The following is a 10,609-nucleotide window of genomic DNA, read 5'->3' on the forward strand; positions in this document are numbered from 1 at the left end:
AATCATAAAAAAAAAGAAAATCTATATAGCTATACATACAGGTATAGGCACTACTTTCTCTCGAGGGATATACTGTTAACTGCAACCAATGTGTATTTTTAGAAAAAAAAAAAAAAAAAAGCTGGTGGACAGAAGGAAAGGGAGAATTTCACTTTGTATTCTATATCTTTCTAAAGTCCAAAAAAGGGCAGGGTGTGGTGGCACATGTCTGTAATCCCAGCACTCCCGGCTGAGGCAGGATAATTGCTGGGAGTTTAAGGCCAACCTGGGCTACAAAGGGAGTTCCAGGCCAGCCTGAACTGCACAGTGAAACTGTCTCAAAAAGACAAAAAAAAATTTTAGCATATATTACCATTATTTTTAATGAAACAAGTTCTTAAAAACTTTTACTTTGAGACAGGGTCTTATTAAGTTGCCCTGGTTAGCCTTGAATTTGTGATCCTACTGCCTCAGCCTCCCAAGTAGCTAGGATTACATGTGTGCACCACCATCCCCAGCTCAACCCTTTCCTTCTAACAACATTATTTTCTTAACTTTTCTATTCTGTCCTTTTATCTTGTAACATCCACTGTTTATGAACAGTAGTTTATCAGTAGCACCCTTTTCTTTAGCCTTCAACCCTTTGCTGGCTTTCAAAGCCGTATATTACAACAAACTGGGGAAGAGAACATAAAGCACTCAGATCCAAGCATTAAGAATATAATTATCTAAGATGAATATATGGATTTAAGTTAGACATTTTTATTTTATTCTTCATAGCTAGACACTTTTAAATGGTCATGGATCTAACTGCTTCTATTCTTATACTAGATCCATTATTTTTATTACACAGGAATTTGAACATGGCATTCAAAGAGCTAGCCCGCTTCACTATCAGCTTGTCCTAATTACAGTGGCATCTCGGTTCACGAACTTAATTATTCCCGTGACTCTGGTCGAAACCCAAATTGGATGAGAACCAAATCAAACTTCCCCACAAGGTCAGCGCTGAACCTAACCACTGAATTTGATTCGGTTCTCGGCCAACACAGTTTGCAACCGGAATCATGGAAAGAATTAAGTTCATGAACTGAGGTAACACTGTATTTCCCTACAATGCATTACTCCTACACCTATCTCCGGCATTTACTGCTCCCAGCTTCTCTAGAAGTGTGACCCTCCATACGTCCATGGCTATGAAAATTCTAGTCATCTGAGGCCCAGCTCAGAACACCACATGGAGGAAGTCTTCTCTTTTCTCAGCGTTCATCATTACCACCTGTAGTACAGCTCCTATTTGCCTATGCTCTAACCACTTTCAGTTTTGTGTTGGTTTCTGAATTGTAACGTTGACTCCGTGAGTGGGATACAACACCTAATGCCATCCATTCAATCTGTCCCTTTGTCAGTCTGCCACATCGTATATAATGCTCTGCATATGGTGAGGTACACATAAATGCTATAATGAGAACAAAAAGTAAATTACTTCCTCCTTTATTCTGTTTTTCTATTATTCTATCTGTACTTTCTGTACTTGTATTTGTTACTTTATCAGTTCTTCTCTCATTCCATTTCTGAGCTCTACTAAAATGTGTGGGAACAAAAATTGACTCTTACTTGTAAGTCTAATGAGAAAACCACTTTAAAGTAAGTACTACTGACTGCAATAGGGAGCTAGCAAACCCTGAAAAACGACTATACTCCTCTAGTAAGCTGCTAAGAGGAAAGGAGACTTCCTTTATGAACTGTTTTTCCAAAACTTCAGATTTTGAAGCACATACTCATTAATGCTTTGCCTAGTTCTTTCTTCTAAAAATTTAAATTGAATTTACCACTCTGGTTTAAATTTAAGAACAGTTCTTTTTTTCACCATGAAGGTCCTCTTTACAAGCACATCACTTATTAAAATTAACCACGGAAACTAAAGCATAATCTCATAATTGTTTCTATGTACACCTCAGCTGTTTTTATTTCCTTATGTCTTTATTTAGATATATATCAGCTAGTTAAATTAGTTCACTTTTCCTGGTTGTCATTCTTCTGTGTATGAAAGCAAGTCAAGGGAAGTTAGTAACCCTAACAGGTGTCAGCTCTACAAGCAGATTGTACCCCCTTATACACACAAAAAGAAAAAAGGATTAAGGAAAATACTGTATCATACGCAGAAACCAACTCAGTGGTAAGACTTGCCAGATGAAATAAATGACCTAGTCAACCAGTGAGTATTACTTCACAGAAAGACACTGCTAGAAAAGGGGGGAAACTGTAAAATGAAAACCACACTTGAGCTCCGACTACCTGCCCTCTTCAAATACCTTCTTTTAATAAACACTCTTTTTTGAAGATGAATCATATAATTTAACTTTTAAAAAACACACGCTACGCTTTTCACAAAATAAAGCATCTTAGCCGGGTGTAGTGGTGTACAACTGTAATCCCAGAACTCAGGAGGCTGAGGCAGGAGGATTGCTGCAAGTTGGAGGCCAGCCTAGACTGCAAATTGAGTTCAAGGCCAGCCTGAACTGCCGAGCGAGACTTCTCAAAAAGGTAAAAAGAAAAAAAAAAGCACCTGTGTAGTTAGGTATGGAGCAGGGAGTAGGAAGGGAAGAAGAGGCAAGAGCAGAAAAAGACTGAGTTGAAGGAAGGCAATCTCCTTAAAGCACTGGGAGAGTACAGATCCCACGAGGGTCCCACAGAGCTGACGCTGCGGATGCAAAAGGTTTGAACACCTGAAATGTGGCTGGTTCAACTGAAGAAATGCATTTTTCACTGTATGTCACTGTAATTGCTCTACATTTCCAATGCTGCCTGAGGCTCCTGGTGACGGCACTGTATGGTGCAGGCCTACAGTGCAGTTAATACAAAGTCAGAGAAGTGGTGGAATGGGAGGAACGCCCCACTCACTCGAATCACAGGTAGAATGAGGATGAGTGTGTGAGTGCAAGCTTGTGTGCCTGAGTGTTTTCTGGAAAAACTAAAAAAAGGTTTCTTCAGATACTTAAAGAAATTTTGAACCCCTACATGTGATTCATTTGTGAGCCTCCTGACACCATGGGAGCCTTTTCATCTGGACTTGGCATCGCACCCCCCCATGAGAGCTTATTATATTACACGTTGACCCGTGACAGTTCCGTGAGCAGCCTTACTCATGGGAATCTGCTCTACCCGGAAAGGAAGGATGCTTTGTTCTTTGTTTGGTTTGGTGTTTCAGGCCCAAGAGTAAATCTACCTATAGTGAGACACTTAAACCTGTAAAAGGCACTTAAAATAGTTCTTGACAATAAAAAAGAGTGGGGGTAACTTAAGATTGCACTTTGAAGAACAAAATTAAATGCAAAGAAATGCCTAGGAGTCACAAGATAGGAATGCTGTGAATCACAGCCTGGTATTTTAGGAAGAAAAATTAATTGGAAAGGAATGACTCTGAATGTATATTAGAAAAATATACTAAAGCAGCAAAACACAAATCAAATCTGCTTTGCAATGTCCACGTGTGGCTATCATACAAGGAAACACTGTTGCTGCAGCCTCTCTCCAAGTTAGATAAGAAAGCAAGTGTCTAATTTAGAGCAGACAAGGAGAAGGGGTTGGCGAACTTATACAATGTATAAACCCTGGCTCAGCATTCAAGCACTGCCCACAAGGCCTTAAGCCACAGCAAAGGAGAACTGGATAGTTGAGAAGTAAAAGAGCAGGGTGTGGGGGCTGGGGATTTAGCTCAGCGGCAAAAGCGCCTGCCTGGCAAGCACAAGGTCGTGAGTTCGGTTCCCGGTACCGGAGAAAAACCACAAAAAAAAAAAAAAAAAAAAAGAGCAGGGTGTATACTGGGCAGGGGGAGGAGGCCACTCGTCTGGCGCACAGGACTCAAACACACTGCAGGCTCCCGATACCATCCTGCAAGGAGGTTGTAACCAGCTCACAGGGTGTGTGGGTAGCTCTTCAGAAAGGTCAGTTTACCTGACGGAACTTTTCACTTCTCCATCAACCACACCCCAGTGTGCCCCTACAGAGGGGATGGAACTGACTCCTCAAAAAGCTTTCTAGGGGCTGGAGATTTAGCTCAGCGGCACAGCGCCTGCCTGGCAAGCGCAAGATTGTGAGTTCGATTCCTGGTTCCAGAAAAAAAAAAATCAAAAAGCTTTCTAAGCCAACTTGCTGTGCCCATCACTACCCATATCTCCACCTACCTCCAGGTTAGAATACCCCTCCACTCAGTACACTATATATGGGCTCCCAACCCTCCATGCCCCTGAATGTCACTAGAGAAAGAGAATCCAGAGAAAAGGGCTTTATGACTTGACCAATCTCGCCACCTGAGGGCCAGCTAGCAATGAACTCTCTCAGGATGCACACGACAGAAAATTTCAAAGGGGTACTCAAGTCTTCTTTAAAAACACCCAAAGAAATGGAGGCCCACTGAGAAAGCAGTAGGTGCCACAGTCCCATCCAGGGACCTTCAGGGCTTAGCCGGGACGGCCACCCATTACTGCCTCTCCTAGGGCTGTCTAAACAGGCCGGCCGTGACACCCTTGCAAATGTTTCCCACTTCAGTCATCCATAAAACTACTCTGACAACAGGTTCTGCTTTCTCTTCCCCTCATTTCCTTAGCTTTCTTCAACCAGATGGCTCCTTTTCATAACAGGCTCGTAATGCAGGTGTTTACCAAGGTTGACGTTCACACCTCATCCCGTACAACAGCTTTCTGAGCACTAAAAACCAGTGATTCCTAAAGTCCACCTCCACGCTCTCACACCCCAGGGCAAGGCAACAATTTCCAGCCTCTTTTATAATAGATATATCTGGTACTCTGGTGGCAGTTCAAATTCAACATATCTAAAATCATGTGAATTACTTTCCTGATATCCAAAATCTCTAACATGTTGACCACCTGATCCATCCACATAAAAGATATGTATGCTTCCTTCTCTATCTATCACCACTGTCTCATTGTCTTGTTTGCTCAAATACCCAGTGCTATGGCTGCAGTAATATGAATGGCCACTATTTACTGATTACTACATAGCTAGTATATAGCACCTTGAATCTGCAAATCAGACACTATCACCCACACTTCATAGACTGGTAAACAGAAGTTCACAAAGACTAAGTAACACCAAGCTCTACTTAAGAGTTTCCTTTTTCTTTCTTTTTTTTTTTTGGTACCGGAAATCGAACTCAGGACCTTGCCCTTGCCAGGCAGGTGCTTGTGCCGCTGAGCTATATCACCGGCCCACCAAGCTCTACTTAAACAACGAAGGTCGAATGTGTAATCTTCACTGCCTTCAAATGACTGAAAGGAATAAGATGCACACAAATCCAAAGAGGACAAGGAGGAACAATCACAGATGCAATAATGAAATTTAGAAGATGGACAGTAAATGGCCCAGTAGTGACAGTGAAGCCAGGGCATCCAATGCAAAAAGAAACAATGGACAATGAGAAAACAGATTCTACCTTAGAACTAAAAAAGAACTCAACAGTTTGGATGCACCTCTTGAGACCACCCAGACAAGTCAGGGCCGAAAGCATAGCAGTCTTTGAAAGGCTGCACACCCACCTCTCCCACCCTAGCAGACCTACTTTCAAAACAGGTGCATGCAGCAGAAAATGGGGAGAAAACTGGAAGGTAGGACTAAAGGGATAGTCTACATAGGAAACCTGACTATGGTTCTCTTCCTCTCCACTCCCTCCTGCAACCAAAATGCCAGCATGCCCAACTGTACCACTGGCTCTGGGAGAGATGAGGGGTCCAAAGCAAAAGGCTCACAGACACTGGAGAACTAGAACTCAACGTGGATGCCTCCTTTTCTTACTACTAAACCTTGCAGTCCCCAGACTATACCCAGAAATACCAACTTCTAGTTGTGTGCTTCACAGCCTGTGTGCTGAGGTGCAAATACACAGGGAAAGGCAGGCTGTTTTGAATGTCTGAGTGAAACACAAAGATGCACGCTTGGGGGAGCTCACAGCACCAACACTAGATTGCACCCAGTCCTTCTGATGACATCTTTGTGTAGCTGGGGCTCCTAGGACTGCCATGACAAAACACAAAATCACAAAACTTCACGTGAAGTATGAGTGGCAGCTACTTGCTCCAAAAAATACTCCTTGTCAAAATTCATTGACGATTAGAACTCATTCCAGAGGACACTATATACATCAATGTGTGGTCTTTGAGCAATGCTGTCCTGACTTCCAACTAATTATGTTTGTCTTTCCAGGTGTATCACCTGAACAAGTACCTAGGCATGAAGCGCAGACCAGAGTAGTCACACAGCTGCAAACAGCAGGGCAGGATCTCTAACTTTTTTGGGGGGTGGGGTGAGTGCTGGGGAATAGATCCAGGAGCCTCATGTATGCTATATGGGTACTCTACCACTGAGCTGCACACCCAGCCCTGATCCCTAACTTTTCCGAACCTACTAGAATCATTTAAACACTTCTGTTAAGAGTTCTACATAGCAAATTCTAGAAGCAGATCTGTAAGGCTTTTTTTTTTTCAGGCTTCTCTAACACAGCCACTCATGAGAACTGACCCAGAAGTTCCCTTAGCTTCTGTTGTCAAAAACCGAGTCCAATTCAAAAGAACTTGAGGATGTGAGGGCGATCTGGCTGAGATGTCTGTCACCCCACTGACTGCCAGGGTTCATTCGTCTGATCTGACTGGCTAGGCGGGTGTCCACTTCCTCCCTCAATGCTTCATGTTCATCGCTCTAGAAGCTGCGTGCTCAGAAAAAGAGGACAACCACTCCTGATCGAGGACCATTCCTTGGGCAAGAGTGTATAAGTAGCTGCGCTCTCCTGCTAGCAGCTCCAAACAAAAAAACTTGAAATTAAAGTAGTTCAGCTCCTTCATACTGTCCCTAATCCTTCACACTTCAATGCAGAATGTGGCAGCAGAATTAGCACGGAGTTTGCCATACTCTTTTACCATTTTCCTGTCAAACAATGGCATACATTTGTAATGCACCAAGCCTAAATAAATGCGGGGCTGTATCTACAGAATGTGAAGCCTGCGCTGTTTCCCTTCTGTATTTTCCTGAAATATCCACCCCACCTCTCCCCAACCCCCACAAATACAGCTGTTATCTTACTTACATTCACTTTCTACATCTAGCCATCGACTCTGTGCTTATGATAAGCAACAGAATTCCACAGCTCAAACTCACCATGATCAAAAAGTAACAAAAATGGAAAAATCCAGAATTTGGAAATACCAGGGCACAACTTTACAGTATATACATTATCAAGAGTTACACTGGGAAACAGAGAGGTCTCCTCCGAGTGATCTAACCACCCCAGGCACCCCCAGGTTGCCCGGCAAAGTAGGCTTGTTACTGCCTGTGGCCAGGCTCCGCCTCCCCTCTACCTGGGCCTATCTGTGTAGGTCCAGGTCTCCTCCCTCAGGTATCCCGACCTTCCACTTGCATCACAACCTCCCACCAAAGCCCCTGAGGCATTCTGTGAGTTCACTTCCACCTCTTCCCCTCACATGCTTAATAAAAGGTCTCTGTTCATGGCCTACTTAGTCACAGCCCTATTTTCTTATGCTTACTTTTGACTAACACGCTTATTACCTAGATACACAGCATTTCTAATTGGCTGGCTCACAGCATCCTGCTGCTTCACTAGCAGACTGCCTAGGGCACAACTAGGCGGAAGTTAGTGATTTGCTGTCTCTACTTGGTGGTATATAATCTCATAGAGATTCTCATAGAGATTACGAAGTACAACCCCTCATTTTACAAAGGAATATGGTGACCTAACTTGGCCAGACAGAGAGAAAACTAAAGATCTAGCAAGACTCCTCGGTCACCAATTCTTCCTGACCCTTCCTGGAATAAAAGATGTAACTTTTGTTAGATCCCAGAGGACAGTAATCATTTTCAGGTGTGTAATTCAACACCCCTCACCCACCCCACAGCAGACAACTCCTGAGGAGAGGCAGGGAAATCTATTCATCAGCGCAGGACACACTGTGCATTGGCATAAGTTAAAAACCAAAGCCACGGACAAAAAGATACCACACTGACTATGTGAATAACATTTTCACAGCGATGCCTAAAAAGTAATCCAACTCTTTTTGGCGCCTCCTCTCCATTAACCATTCCCAAAGTTCACCTAACAATTAAAATTGCCCCTAGAATGAATCAGTTTATATTTTGAAAGGGCTAGTCTTAGGTATGGCAAACACCAAAAACAAGATTGTCCGCTGGGGATGTAGCTGCGTGGTACAGCGCTTACCTAGCACAGGTGAGACCCCAGGTTTACCATCAGCATTGCCAAAAGTTTCTTTCATCATTTCTTGATTTCCAAAATAAAATGCATGCCTAACTCTTACCTACTGAGGCTAAATTTAAGGAAGAATGTTACATTCCGTAAGAATGGCTTCTTGATTTGGTTCTGGCAAATTACTCATGTATGGGCAACCGTGGTCAATAAAGCTATAAAGGACTTATCAACTTTTCCCCCAGTGCCTCTAAGTCTCCCCACAGAACTGCCCTGACACAAGTACTTCTGTGCTGGGTGTGTAGCAGTTTTGTTCTTTTAACGAACACTTAGCCTCTTCTTGAGTAGCCCAGGCAATAAATTCTGTTCTAGAACGAAGATAAGAACCCAATCTTACGACTGGGATTACACTGAAAATTTCAGGAAGTCTGAGGTGCCCCCACTACTCTTTTCACCTTGAAGGCTGGCCTTGAACTTCCGATCCTCCTGACTCAGCCTCTTGAGTGCTGGGACTACACACATGCACCACCACACCTGGCTTTCATCTTTCAAATGAATATGCCTTTTAGGAGGGCAATTTCCCCCAGCTTGCTTTTAAAATATGGAAGGAGGTTCCTATCCTAAATAGGAAAATTACATTGCACCTGAAGAACAACAGAAGCAGTTGAAATACGAACCCTGGGGTTACACAAACTGCTCCACAGCAGGGCTTCTCAACCCCAACACTAGCCACATTTCGGGCTGGAGAATTTTTTGGGGGGGCTGGGGGATGTCCCACAGTTATTCCTGACTTCTACCAAGCACATGCTAGCAGCAGCCCCTCCCTGGCCACCACCTGTGAACCAAAAAATGCCCCCAGACATTGTCCAACATCCCCTGGGGTGGGAGCAGTTGAAAACAAGTACTCTAAAATCACAGACGCTGCTTTGAAAATCAGCTCTACCCCACCCCACTACTTGTATGGATTTGAGAGATTTAGCCTTCCAGTGCCCCAGAAAATTCATCTTTAAAATGGATCTATTGCTTTAGAAATACTATGGGACTGAAAGGGAATGATGAGTGTACAGGATTTATGTGGACAGAATGTCCAGTGTGAGAGCGAGTGTCAAATAAATGGTAAGAAATATGGGAAGGCTTAAAAAATTAATTTCTATAACCAAAGGAACTTTTATCTTCAGGCCTCTGGAACAGTCTAGATGGAAGTGGTTGAGAGAGAAAAAGAGAGAGAAGAGAGAAAAAAGAGAGAAGAAAGAAGGGACTAGCACCAAGTATTTTTCCTTAGTCTCCAAGAACCCGTATGTTCTACTAAGTTTTTGCCCACCCACCTAGCAAATACGAAATAAACCAAAACTACCTCCGATGGTACCTCAAAATCACAGGTCTCCAAAATAAATGTCTCCAAGCCAGAATATTTTTCTACTATGAGAGGAATTTACTATAACGTACAGGAAAAGACTGAAAACACCAGAGTGCCATACCATTGTTAGATCTGGGACTTTTAAAAAGATAGTGGGAGTTCTACACAAGGAGTGATGCTAACTTGAACATAAACTTCTAGAAAAAGACTAAAAGCATGCTTCTTAAAAGTTCCTAACTGAATAGGTCTGGGTTTTTCTCTGCTCTAGCTTTGCTCCACTGGGCAGCTTTTGAGATTACAGGCCATGTAGGGATTTTCCATTACTATGGTGCCAGAGACAAACAGGCAAACACGTAAAAAAAAGAAAACAAAAAACAATCCAATTCTGTCCACTGATTTTATGAGGACGCCGAAATCCTCTGAAAAGATTATAGTCACGTGCCAATTTAGAAACTTGAAGAAAAGTTATTCCTCAAAAGAACTGTGGTCACGGGATGTGTCATCATTTAAGAAAAAAGAAAAACACATAATACCTCCAGCAACCATTGCCATTTGGTCAGCACTTAACATTCTCATCTTGCCTGTTTACTAACTTGGAAGAAAGAAAGGAACGCAGTTCTGAAACCTTGGCCAGAGTCTCAATCAGATAATGGCCCAGAGAGCCTGCAGCCCTTAGCAGAGGCTCTGCATTCCAAGCTCCTCACCTGCGTGCTTCAAGACTCATTTAAGCAAACCTTCAACTGGGTAGGAAGTCAGAGGTCGCTGAAAAGAAATAGCGCGAGCGCCTTTGCTTTCCGTGCATTAGTCATTCGCGCGCAGGGCGGGTGTCGGTGGCCCCCTGGGGTTAGGGAAAGACTGGTTTGTATGTGTGACTCAGGTGACTGCGTGTGTTCGTCCGTGTGTGCTTCTCCCTCCCAACCCGTCTTCTCCAGTGTTCGGGGTTTTGTTCTCTCTCCCCCCGGTGTGTGTGTGTGTGTGTGTGTGTGTGTGTACGTGCGTGCGCGCCCCTCTCTCCGGGTGTGCAAAGCTGTCTTTCCTCCCTC

Source organism: Chinchilla lanigera, unplaced genomic scaffold (assembly GCF_000276665.1).
Source record: "Chinchilla lanigera isolate Chin_1 unplaced genomic scaffold, ChiLan1.0 scaffold00118, whole genome shotgun sequence".
Classification (NCBI taxonomy): Eukaryota; Metazoa; Chordata; class Mammalia; order Rodentia; family Chinchillidae; genus Chinchilla; species Chinchilla lanigera.